This window comes from Dryobates pubescens, chromosome 8 (assembly GCF_014839835.1).
Source record: "Dryobates pubescens isolate bDryPub1 chromosome 8, bDryPub1.pri, whole genome shotgun sequence".
NCBI lineage: Eukaryota > Metazoa > Chordata > Aves > Piciformes > Picidae > Dryobates > Dryobates pubescens.
Genome location: NC_071619.1, coordinates 23300278 through 23313663, shown reverse-complemented (window position 1 = coordinate 23313663; position 13386 = coordinate 23300278). Strand labels below are relative to the sequence as shown.

Genomic DNA, 13386 nt, shown 5'->3' with positions numbered 1-13386 from the left:
AACACACCTCTTGCCCCTCAGACTTTTCTATGAATTTCCTATTACACAGACTGCAGCAAGAAGAAAACAGGAACGACCATGCAGGAACTTGGCTCATAAGCAAACTGCTGTTGGGCTTCCTTCTCAAATGCTTTGAGAACAGAGAAGGTACAGCTATGTGTCCTATCCCTGTGATGGGCACTGCTGGTTGAAAAGTTTACCAACCAGTATGCCATAATTGGCAGTCAGACCCCAAGTTCATTTGTCTTAAATAATTTTTAAAAAAGAAAATTAGTAGTTAATTATTACCATTGTTTTGGGTGTCCCCCCCCCCAAAGTGTTCACATAACTCCAAAAGCTGTAGTCAAAACTCAGTGAAGAAAATACAAAGGAAGAGTCACATGATGAAACTCACTACCTATCAGCCATCTGGGCTACTTCTGTGAGGATTATCTGTTTCTTGCAGAAAGCATAATCCAAAGCTACCATTTACATGTCTAAACTAACCTAGCTCAGTTTGTCTCTAATGGTGCACAGAATAATCATGTGAATTATCTAGCTAGCAGATCTGAATGGCAGTAACTTCTGCCAGAGGCAGCAATAAACTGCTAGAACACATGCTTTTCACAGCCTAGTATCTCTCTCTGAATTCTGCAGTAGGTGTCTGAACGATGAATACATTCAAAAAGAGGCATCAAAATAATTGTGATGGGCCACGCACATTAATTTAGGAGGAATTTCTAAGCCACAAAGTGGAAAGATGTGTCCAACTCCTTTGGTACATTAAATTGCAAGAGTGTCCCCACCTCTTCAGAAGGTAAGCTGCTCTGGAAAACACTCATAGGCTCTGTTTTCCATCACTGCACACCCACTGACAGTTGTCATAAAAGCCAAATACTTGAGTTTATGCTGACATAGCTATCAGTTGCTCTGATTCATACAGAAAAAGCCCTACCCTCTGTACACACTTTTCTTCACTTAGATCATTGCCATTTGATCCATTCATAGCCATTACTCCCCTTCAGATATGCTTTCAGCATTTGTCAACAGTGCGAGTGGCACGCAGGTGATACAGTGGGCTGCAACAGGGAGTTTGGCTCAACTATTGTTTTTATAAAACCCTAATCTACATATTTAGAGAGGCAAAGAAACAGATTATATGATTTATCCTTGACATTCTGCCAGATAACTTCAATCATGTAAAATGCCCCCTAATGACCTAACTATAATACCATAGTGTTACACTGTCATTTAAATACTTCAGGGTTCTTCCACTAGCAGTGCAGTCTGCAGACTTAATATCTAATGTACAGGATTATACTGTCACTAAAATATTACTTAGTGCTGCTGAAACTTCAAATTAATTCTGGGAACTAAATGATTATTCAACTCTGCCTTTACAGAGCTACATTCCCCCGGTTGTTTTAGTAACAGGGATTTTAAAACTAAAAGGTTGGTACTGTCTCTTTGAGACTCCTCCATCAAAAGCGGCCTCTAAACTGTCAAGGAAATTAATGCAGTGGTCCATGGATGTTTGTGACCAAAAAAATAGTTTGAGAAAAATGGGCTCAAATATTAAAAGAGCTCATAGTGATAGGCTGATGAATCATTGTACTATTTTACAACTAAAAAAACAACAACAAAGGAGAGTAGGCCAGTTTCCTCCGTATTTATACAGGTACATGTTCCTGTCCACCATCACACTCCACAGACATAAGACTTAGTATTTGAGGGGAGCAAATAACACAACTGGTGGTAACTGTTTAAACCAGTGTATGCCATCTGAGGATGTGGCTTTCTACTCCTTCTGTGCTCATTTTTCAGAACCTAAATAAACAAAGTTCAGCTTTCTACAGCTATCACTTTCTTCTTCCTATGTAATTACCGTAATGAGTATTTTGTACAACTGTACAACTATAGCACTTCAACAGTATGATGTACAGTATATTACAACCTATATAGAAACTGATTTGCTAGCATATGAAGTAAGGGAAAACAAAACAAAGGATGGGCTAATTTTAAAGACAACCTTTTCCCCTCTGAAATTTTGCCCATTTTTAACTTTGTGTTTAGATTAGTTTCTCAAGGAAAATATGCAGCAGTTTACTCCTACAATGAAGTTGCTTAAATCTGGGAAACATTCTCAAGAAATACAGTTTTAAAAACCCCTCACAACAGACAGACATAAAACTAGTGGCAAACAAGGACCAAGATGGGGCCAAATATAGGGACCAAAACCAACTTGTGGTAGTTAGTCTACATTTGGAATAATCAATTCTTCTCTTTATTAAAACTGTTACTGACTTCCTCATTCATTAATATTGTCCTTGTTTATGGCTGCAGCCAGGCCAAGGATTTTCTCCTTCTCTGAATATAATTTCCTGCTATTGACAGACATGTTCAAGTGCTGGATCCCTGTATGTCTACATGGCATACCACAGGCAGAGGCGAGCCTTCTTGGCCACCATCCAAGCCAGCTGTAAATGAGCCAGCTCCAAACTGGAAGCTGTGTAAGCACAATTAGCACAGCAGTAAGCCTGATCTAACACATCCTGCCAAGAGACTGAGCTCAAGCTAATAAGCTCGACACAATGTTAATGATGGATATGGGGCTTCTGGTCTGGCTCCATACAGAATGGGGCCAGTTGAAGATGAGCAGATCAAGGTTGTGCCTGCCCACGAGATAGGGTAAATGTTCTCTTGGAATACACTTCTCTAATAAAAGGACTATTTGTTTCCCTCTACATGAGCTTCCAAATTGCTCTCACTGCAAACCAATAGGACCCTGAGGGTTGTGAGCAGATGGAGGGAATGGGGTCTCCAGGTGAGACCTTCAGAGACAGTAGGAGAAAAAAGGCACCAGGCAGGAGAAAGGCACTGCAAATGGTATGAGTCATAGGCAACACAAAGTACTACAAAAGACTTATGAACTGATTAAGAGCACTCTACCTCTAGCTTCTCAGCTTTTATTAGGTCCACAGTAAGAATGACCTACAAACCCTACATTACAATACAGTAGATGTTAAATGGTGGGATGCATATTTGTCCCCACAAGAAGTCCAACCAATGAAGAATTCTCTGCATTTGGTGGACACTTGAACAGTCCAAAAGAGAATGTGTTCAGAGAATGAACTCTGTTATCAAATTGGGACCTGAGAAAACAACACTCCTCTGATGCCATAGTTTATATTAAAGAAGCAGTGATAATCTAGTAGTTGGTAACAGGGTGCAAGAAGAGCTTATGGATTCAAAGCAAAATGACACAAAATTCAAAGGGAAGCAATGGAAATTGTTAGTGCGGTGTGTGTGTGGTGTGGTGGGAATCATGTTGTGAGAAAAGCACCTAAAGAGACTGGGAATGTTTAAATTTCAAAAAATGGTAACAGAATGGTCAATGCTAAACTGTGTTAAACAGAAACCAGCTTACAGAAGTTACTGAGCTTCTGCCCACCCAGTAAGAGATCACATGAGCAAGACAAAATTCCATTAAATTAAATAGTACCCCATTCAAAGGCTCCAAAAGGAAACACATTCTGTTCAACATGCAGTTTAGTCAAGTTCTCTGCCACCAGACTGCTGCTGTAGAAAACATCATCCTTTAACAAAGGGTATTCATGTCTGTTTTCTTTTTCTTCTTACTCTGTTTATAAAGTAGTACTTTTAGTTTTTAGTTATCAGAGCTTTACATGCTATACAGGACAGGTACATGCAAGTGAGAGAACAGACTCCATGCAGTGCTGCAAGCATGCCCCTCCACACATTCACATTCTGCAGCTCAAGTAGGTTTATTTTCACACACATTTGTGTATGTGGAGGTTTCCCACAATTTGTTAGATAAAAATGTTTTCTTTGAAGAACTCTAGTTTTATCTGTGGTACAGACTATAGGTTTTCAGCACAGTACAATTAGCTTAAATACCTTGTCCTGATCATCAGTTCAGGCTATACACCAGCTGGCATTTCACACTATTTCCTGCACTCTGAAAACATAGGTCTCAGTCATACATATCTTTATGATTCAAGGCAACATTTGAACCACTGGCAGGTGCTACAAAGGAATTTTTTTCCCTCCCTTTTCCTTGTCCTTTATAAACTTCTGAAAACATGAACAAATCAAATTGGATTAGTCATACCAGGTTAAGAGATGGACTTAGCTATAGACAAAAGAAAAATTGAGTGCTGAGATTACACTTGCATTGTTCTTTTGTCTTGAGAAGGAAATAAATTTCTCTCTTTTCCACTTGAAGGCTTGACAAAGCTATGCTATCTGAAACAAGACAAAACAAAATGTGTGAAAAAAGCCTCCCTATTGTTCCTTGAATTTTCAAACTTCAGTAAGATTAAATAGGGGAATTCAGTTAAATACTGTTTAATATGAAAGGTATTTTAAAATCCTCAACAGTATTGCTATTGGAGGTGAATATAACCTTATTTAAAGTCTGTCAGTCATTTAAAAATATATCTTATTGTCAACCTTTGGTAGACACTGTTCTGAAACAAGATCTCAACTTATATCTAGTAGTATCCAATATATCTAAAACACATTGAACATATACAGCATACATAAGCTATACAAGTAAAATCAACCATTTAATCCCTTTCTTTACATTTGCTGATTTAAATATCCTAGAAGAACACATTTCTAACGGTTGGAAGAAAATACCAAGATGATTAAGGAGAAGAAGGAGGGCAGAAAAGTAAAGTATTTGCAGTTAGCAGCAAATACTTTTGTATTGAATAAAAAAACCATTCAATAATCTTGTTATTTCTTTTGGAAATAGTTCTTTGCACAGAGAAATACACACCAACATCCTTTATAAGGCTGTAGGGATCTTGTACTAAACCTATTTTACAGTGGTATGGACAAGATACAGCAATCTCCCATGCAGTCACATGATAAACAGCATATGTGAGCACTGATTCTATTTGGTCTCCCTTGAAAGCCATACTTAAAAAACCCAACTAAACAACAACCCCACAAACAGATTAAAAAAAATAAAAGTCAGAAGCAGAAGCTATCTGCCAAAGGGAACACCTCAGACTAAAAGGTCTGTCTACACTCAGCACATATACACTACTTTATTTAAACAAAATAAAACCAGGATAAACTGTGATATGTCTGCAGAAGGTCCTATTTTTAACCAGCACTGTCCTGACAATATTGATTCATCCAGGTAGAAAATCTTTCATTAACAGTATGATTTTGGGGGTAGTTTTTCACTGTGCTAAAGTGACCTCTCTCCCAAGCACTGTCAAAGGCAATTAGGAACACAGAGCTTTTGAGAACAAGTTTCAACCATAATTCCTGTTGGCTTGCCTAAACAAAGTTCCCTTAAAAAGGCCAGGGCAGTCTTAGGCAGCAAGGGGCAAATCCAACTGGTATGAAAAGTATTGTGCAAATACATATATGATCATTGTAAAATTAACTGTAAAAAGTCTTCACGCATTCTCATAGAAGCACAGAAGCTACACATCAGTGAGACATATTAAGGAAGACAGAACACTGGAAAATCTGCAAAGAAAAGAAGCTCTTGTACACTGTTTCCACTACCTAAAGAAGGATTTGTGTCCCTTTTTCAGCTCAGATTGAAGGTGCTACAATATTTTACCAAAAAGCACAGCACTGAAGACAAATCAATTAAGAAGCTACCAACATTTTACTCAGTTACACTGTGCAAGATTTCTTGGGTATTTCTTTACATATCTACACATTCACTTGGCAAAAAAAACATACAAGCAGATAATCCTCAACATAAAACACAATTTGCCTTTGAACCATGGCTTACTTACAAAGAACTTATAAATACTAGAGTATTAGTATTTAAGCTAATTGTTGGAACAGTATGTTCTTCTCCACATATAGCTGCCCAACAGCTTCAGGACTACTTTTTAGCTCCATACTATTCACACTCAATCAACTGCTCTACCGTTAGGTAACAGCATTCTAGTCTACAAAATCCAAAAAAACAATTATCATAGCATGTATTTTCTGTCACAGGATCAAAAAATTTTCTACCAATACCTACTGAGGCAAGCAGAGAGAAAAAAGGAATCTCCATTCTCTGGTCCTCACCCCAATACTGACATGACAAGGGGCAGAGCACCCCCAAAAAAGTGGGAGTGTTACCTGTTGAGCTTGTTACCTCCAGAGTCAAAGCATGATTCAACTCCACTTTATGGATTGGAAACTGCAGAAATGTGAACAAAAGACACCAAGTACTGTACTCCATATGCCCACCCCTACAGCATGGGAGCGCTTACAGCGTTATCAATACAGCCACCTAAACCCTATCTTCCCATCTGCTTTTAGATGGAAAGATGCCCATATTTTCTTATATCTAGCTCTGTCAACAAAGCTAATTTTGCACGGGACAATTTTCCTTCCTGAAACCTCCATCTTTTTCTCCTGCTGTGCCTTTGCCTTATTCTTCCTGCCCTAAGATCTTCCCAGCTATTCAATTCACAAGTCTGCTGCTCCGCCTTCTTTCCATTCTTTTGTCCAACATTTGTGTTGCTGTGCCCACACAGTGCATGGGTGTACTCGCAGGAGCCAGACATTATGGCACCTGAGGTGGTCAGATATTACATATTTTACTGAATCCAAACATAAGTCTTTAATGAAAAAAATCATGCTACACTTCCACACAAGGAGAATGCTATTTAAGTCACACTTAAAGATGGCCTTCAAAAAGTTTGATAGGGGAGAGGAGGAAGGAGCAAAGAAGCCCTGTCAATGTGCAGAACTCATGCCCTTGCTCAGTTTCAGCTTTACCCATGCTCCTTCTCAATATACCAATTCAATGCCTGAATTTGGGAAAATTACTGTTTCATACTTCAAAGGAAAACTCCAAAACAAAATACGCAGCCTTTTTGTAACTTCTGATGTAATTGATAATCTAACTCTCCAAGCAAGCCCACCTTGATATGATTTTGAGCCTGTAAATATTGTATATTTTTGTACATATTCATTGCATTGCATTGTAGATTGCATTTTGCTTGCAAATACAGCTTCCATTTGTTTCCAACCGAGTTAGTATGGCAAAGTTAACGATGGGGGGAAATTTCAACACACCACAACTCACGATGGTCTGAATGGCCTCATGGACATAGTCACAACGATGGAGTGAATTTTTGCAGTGGTAAAGCTGGAACAAGCAGTTCTTACCTCTGGCTGCATGTCATCAGTTCCCCTTTCACTGTCCTCTCCCCAACCCTCCTGGTACTGTGTATCAAATGGAGTTCATTGAACTAAAAGTGGTTTGTTCATCCTCCCCTTCCCTCTTCATTTTTACCAGGTTATTTTTAAAACAGATCAGTCCTCTGTCCTTGTTCAAAAGGCAGGTCAGCTCAGCTGGAAGAGGGAGGGAGGAGGAGGAGAAGATGCAACTCTGCCAGCCCAGGAATGTAAAACATATTGCAAAATCTCCTTCAGTCCACTCTGCCACTAGGACATAACACACAATGACATTACAGACTAAGCCAGAGGTCCTCACAACCCTAGTTTGAGCTGGTGTTTGCAAAGTCTCAAAAGGAGCACATGCCGTTCATACAGTTAGAAAGAAGAGGTCTGCATAATCTTAACCCTCACATCCCAGGAGCCAGAACTAATTCCAAGCTTTTCTGATTTGACTTGGGGATTCTACATCACCACAGAAGGACTTAAGAAATGGCTCTTCACTGTAACCTTGTTTGAGTATTCATTTTTTGTTTGCATTACTCTAGCTTACAAGATGACAGCTATCAAGTCAGATTACTGAATGACACTCATGGTGACACATGCCAAAAGAAAACCATTAAGACCATCTAACTGGTAGAATTTGGCTTAATATGTAGGTTGCCAGGTATTACATTAAGTAAGGTATAATTCCAGACAAATTCAGCCATTTTAAAAGTGCCAAATATATTTTAACAGTTTTCTTTAAAAAAAAAAAAAAAAAAAAAAAAAAGACTTCTTAAAATTCATTGGACTGATTAGATTAAAAACTCAACTGAATTCCCAAAAATAACCAAATCTAAAATGCAATTAATTTAGGCTGCCACCAAAAAAAATAAATAAATATCAAAACAACCAACCAAACACCCCAGAAAACAAAACAAAAAACCCCAAACCCACAACAACAAAAAGGAGGGGCTGGTGGGGAAGAGAATATTATAATTCCAAAATAATAATGATTTAAAAAAAACAAAACAAAAACCAACCACCAAACAAACTTGTAGCCTCCCTTGTTTTTTCTGTGTGTTTATGAAGCCTCCGGAAATACCACTGCAAACATTCCAGCTCTACAGCAGTGAGGCCATGTGACCCATAGGCACAGCAAGGAACTTCTTTCCCAAGTTTCTTCACAGAACAGAAAAGTGATTTTAATTCTTTAAACCAGGATCCAAATCTAGGGGAATCTCCAGGAAATTTTCCAAGAACAGTTTTAAAACAGGGTGGTTGCTTTCATGTGTGTGTGGGGAGGGGTTTGGTTGTGTTTGTTGTTTTTTTCCTGCTGGTGGCAGTTTGTGGTTTTGTTTTGAGGGGAGGGCAGTGTTTAAAAAATTTGCTGATTTCTATGTCTGTACACATCCTTTTTAGAAGAAAAGATCAAAGTCTTAGACCTATATTTAGGGAGCACAAAATCAGCACACTCTTTAAGGCACTACTAAAAACTATCTGTGATGTCCTCTAGAACTCCTATTAGAGTTACAATCAGTACTATTTTATTTTTTAATATAGCCAAGACCTTTTAATGGAAAAAATGGCCACAGTTAAAACCTCACCTTCTAGTCTTCCAGTATGATTTCAATTAGAACTACTAATGAAAGGGTTTATACACATGAGCTTTGCTAAACATTGTGGGAAAAGTACTGAAAATGTGAACACGAATAACAAGCCATTGTGTGTAAATACTTGCAAACAATCAATTAAAATGTAGGAGTATGGATGAATCATACTGCAACAGTTGAGTATCAGTTGAAATTTGTGTTTTGTATTAAAACAAAACAGAAGAAACCACCACCATACAAACAGGAAAACAGTCCTGCAGCACAAAAGCACAGCAAAGGTCAGGCACACAGCACTAACTTAAGTTTTGTAGCCATGTCAGAAATGTTTCTAATTATCAGAGGTAAAAAAGGGATGGCATTTCTGCTGGAAGCAAGTTTTACACTTTAGTGTTTCCTCAAACCTCTCTTTCAGCCTGTAACTATTAGTCTTACACATTTTTCTCCCATACAGCTCTTGAAAAGGTTGAGTTTTTCAAGACTGAGATCAGACAGAAATGTCCATCAAGAAAAGCCTCCAGGTCAGCTGTCTGTAGCTCATCGAAGCATAGCATTGAAAATATGGATGAGAGGGAGGATTATGAGAGGGTGGTAAAGCAAATTGAAAGAAAAAATAATAAATCTGCATTCTCATGATGATAAACCTTTTTCCTTTGGCTTACATTATCATCCACACACCCTTGGTAGTGATGGATACAAGAGTACTAAATCCTCCCCCTCCTCCCCCCTAATTTCAGCAGCAGTCAAAACCATTACCAACACGTTGAAGTGCCTTTAATGCTGTTTCCCAATATAAGAAAATGACAAGGAAAGAAAGTGGAGACAACCCAAGAATATTAAGGTGTGGACTGCACTATTAATTGCTTTATCAAATACTTAAACCATCTTAAAACCCGCCCCAAACCCATGCAAAAGCACCAAGAAGTTTGCAAAGATGCTTTTTCTTAAGGTGGGGAGGCAACAGAAACCCTGGAGTGCCCTCTGTGTGTGGATTTTCTTAAAGATTCTGTACAACAGCTGTACATGAGCTACTGAACACATTACTGAAACTACTGTCCATTTGTACTCAGGGATTTCTACTTTGTTTATTATAAACACACAGCTATTGGCAGCAAGGAGAACATATTATTGCTCTGTTTTATAGCTTGAATGGCTCATGCAAAGAGTAATTTGTTTGTGTTCTGTATCAGGATCAATATTGCACCAGGGATAGCCCAAGGAATGTTTATGCTCAGGGCTTTGCTTGCAGCATTTTGTTGTTGCAATCAATTGACCAAACAGGACTGCTTCTTAAAACAGCAAATAAACTTTGATAGTGACCAGATTAACCATTAAAGCATAAAACATGATCCAGCATCTGGAAAGAGACTGACAGACCACGAGTGTTTTTACTGCCTGATAGTGCATAAAGTTTTCCTACCCGAGTAGCTCCCACTGGCCTTTCTTCCTCTCAGTAGCTGGGGACTGTTTCCTCAATGCCCTCACATAACAAGATCCATTTTCCTGCAATAAAAATAAAGACACATCACACTTCCTTTCTCCTGCATACAACAACAGCATTTGAAGCTCAGTGAACAGACTTAAAATGAATGAAGAGCATTCAGGAGTCCCAAGACCAAGCCTGAAGGATCAGATCTGAGGCTGGGTCACAGTTTCAGCCCAAGCTTTTCCACCCTGAAGCTTTTGAGACTCAGCAGTTTAAAGTCTTACAGGTTTTCTTGCCTGTAACAATGAGATGAGGGAAAGATAGTAAGGACTCTGTTGAGATTTATATCAACATTTCCTGAGTCAAACAGTATACTTTTTTTCAGTTAAAGGTCTTGCTGAAATGTCTTTTAATCTTTTTATAAAGGGTACCTGTTGACCGTTGTGAGCTAAGTGCCATTAAAAAAAGACACCAACCTCCAAACTCTGCTTAAGCAAGTATGTCAAAATATCTCAACCCCCCCCAATCCTGCCTGTAGCAAAACAAAGCAAGTTTATGGACTGCATTAGCACAGCACCGCAACTTCTAGGAAATGCTCTTCAATTATAAAGAAAGACTGCAAAGGAGACAGGGGAATGTTTATGAGCAGTATGCGTTTTGTCACAGACCATTTCAGCAGGAAGAGGCAAGGTATTTCTACAGCCTTATACTACTAGGCTTCAAAATTCAGCAAATCTTGAAGAAAGGAACATGATGACTACATTCTGCTTCTCTTTTGACTAACTTCCAGATAAATTTTGTGAGGGGGAAAAAAATCCCATAAAACACAAAAAGGCAAGTATTATGGAAAAAAACAAAGCACACCATTTTCAGGCAGTCCAGTTTCCTCTCCAGAGACCAGCTGTGGAAGCAGACACTTTCATAACAACTCATATGATGTGTATGTCACACGTGACTTAACAAATGAAGAAGGAAAAACCTCAAGTTATTGCTCATAACTTTCCAGTCACATTCAATATTTGTTCTGCAGTCATATTTATTCTGTTCACTGATAATTCACAAGGAATAAATACATGTCTAAAACCAGTATGTTAGAAGTAGTCACCCTACTCCAACACGTACAGATCAACTGCTTCAGACAGAACTCTGCTGGTCTGGTCTCAAAACAAATGGCAACTTTAGAGAAGTTACTTATTGACAGGCACCCTGGGTGAATGATTGGCTTTTAAGGCCTCATTGAATAGTGAATATTTTCCCTCAGAACATATTTATTCTCATTCAGGGTTTTTTCCCAGGGCTTTTGTTCTGCTTATACAAGCCAGCAAAAACATGCTAATTGATGCAGATGTAGTGTGTGCTAACATAACTTTCTCATCTAATGCAGACTGTATCTTTAATGAAGTTGGAATTAGTTAGTTATCCAACTTCTAAGTTTGCTCCTCCAAAGGGTAAGTTCTGTCTGCCTCTGGAGCTAGGTACCATTCCACATGTGATGGGATAAGACTTTGGCTAATCAAGCTGTAGCATTTACTTGGCAGCTTAAACTTTACCTCTGGCTTCTCTCTCCAGGATGCTTGCTTCCAACCCTGCATTTGTGCAGCTTCATGGCTAGCCAGATCCGGGAAACTAATTTCCTTCAGCGTGTTGCCTCCTAAACAGCTGTGCCAACACAATACAGGATCGATCAGCCATGATGGCAAAGGGTAGGAACAGAGGCTGCTAAAACCTGCTAAAACCAGCTAAAACTGCACTGCTGCAACACACCGAGCAAACACTTCGTTCTCCTCTGTGCTTTAGCTCTGCTCATCTGTGAAACTGGCACCACAATTCCCACTTTGTTTTATAAAGCACCTCTTAAAAGGGCTATCCCATTAACATTTTTGTGAATTCACACTGCAGACCACCCACTCCTTTCACAAACCAGATCCAAGATTATTCTAATGGCACTGGCACTGTCCCCACCAGCATCTGCTCCCTGCTTTCACCAAGCAACCTGCTCAGGGGCTCTACCATCTTCCCCCAGTGATGCCCTAAGCTGATCCCATACCCTCAAGCCAGCTCTCAAATTAGCTTTTCAATGAAGACGGATGTGTTCTCTAATCTTATTTCTAGGAAGATACCCAAAACAGTCTGTCACAGTTCGGGAGTGGTGGGCTACACCAGAAAATGGGAAAATATAAGTGGAACTGGAAACATCTTAACTCCAGAATCAGCCACCCTTTCCAGGTGTCAAACCATGGCCCTGCTGTGTCACTGGTCAATGCCACACAATCTCTACCATTTTCACATTCATCCCCAGTTCAGCTGCCGGAGCAGACACTGTAATGTGCCATGCCCTTCCCGCAAACACCCACTGGTGCCCGGCAGGGGGGCTGCTGGGATTGAGCTGGGAAAGGGTCACACTGGGGCCAGGGCTCACTTCCTGCCCTGCCGGGTCCAGCAGAGGGAGCACAAAAACGTCCCTTTTTGGGCCAAGCTTTTGAGGCTCCCCACGGCTCCAGCACTTCCTACAAAGTTATTTCTACAGCAGCGCATGTGTGGTGCATTACAAGCATATGACAGACAAAGCCCTTGCTCCAAGCACATTAACACCCTAACAATCAATAGGGTGACGGAAGCCACCAGCAGGAGCAGGGAAGGCTGTGGAAGTTGAGTGGAGGAAGGAGGCCTCACAGCAGGGCTGCAAACTCTGGCCACATTATCATCTCTCCTGCAATACCAGGAATTTTCCCTGAAGCCAGCTGTCCAAAGTCTCATCATCGAAGATTTCAGCTTTCAGATTGTTAGTTTCCAAGAATATATCTCTAGGCTTCCCAAGTTCAAAAGTGAAGTTGTAAGGGTGATTAAGGTGAACTACAAAGACTCAACAACTGGAACAGTAGTAAAAGAATCCTTCAAATTTGTTGTCTGAACATTTTGGGCAAAATAACCTGAACTCAGCAAATTTAAATTTATTTTGTGTATTGCTGATTAATACACTTCTAATTCTTCTTTCAGGAGCTAAGGTAAAAAAAAATACTGAGTAGTTCAGCAAACACTCAAGGAAACCCTTTTCCTCCCTTTTCCCAAAGTTCAACTTAAGTCAAGCTCCGTCTCTCCCTCCCTTTCCTAGCCTAACTTCCCTTGCTTCCACCATGCCTCAGTTGGGCCCAATGCCTTTGGTGAGGTGGCAGGCAGTATAGGAGGCTGTGGGCTGTATGTGCAATGATTTCCATC

At 39.7% G+C, this 13386-nt stretch overlaps 1 protein-coding gene across 9 annotated transcripts in view; it reads right to left on the bottom strand.

Annotated features, from left to right (window-relative positions):
* Positions 1-13386, bottom strand: part of ZMIZ1 (zinc finger MIZ-type containing 1) — a 306728-nt gene that overhangs the window by 227567 nt on the left and 65775 nt on the right. For 6 of the 9 annotated variants that reach the window (XM_054163777.1, XM_054163775.1, XM_054163782.1 and 3 more), the window contains exons 2-3: positions 11721-11829; positions 10165-10247 (exon numbers count right to left, since the gene is read on the bottom strand). The exons of 1 other annotated variant lie outside the window; for it this stretch is intronic. The gene's annotated coding sequence lies outside the window, so the exon portion shown is untranslated. The remainder of the gene's footprint in view (positions 1-10164; positions 10248-11720; positions 11830-13386) is intronic. 2 more of the 9 variants (XM_054163778.1, XM_054163776.1) reach the window with 1 other exon arrangement.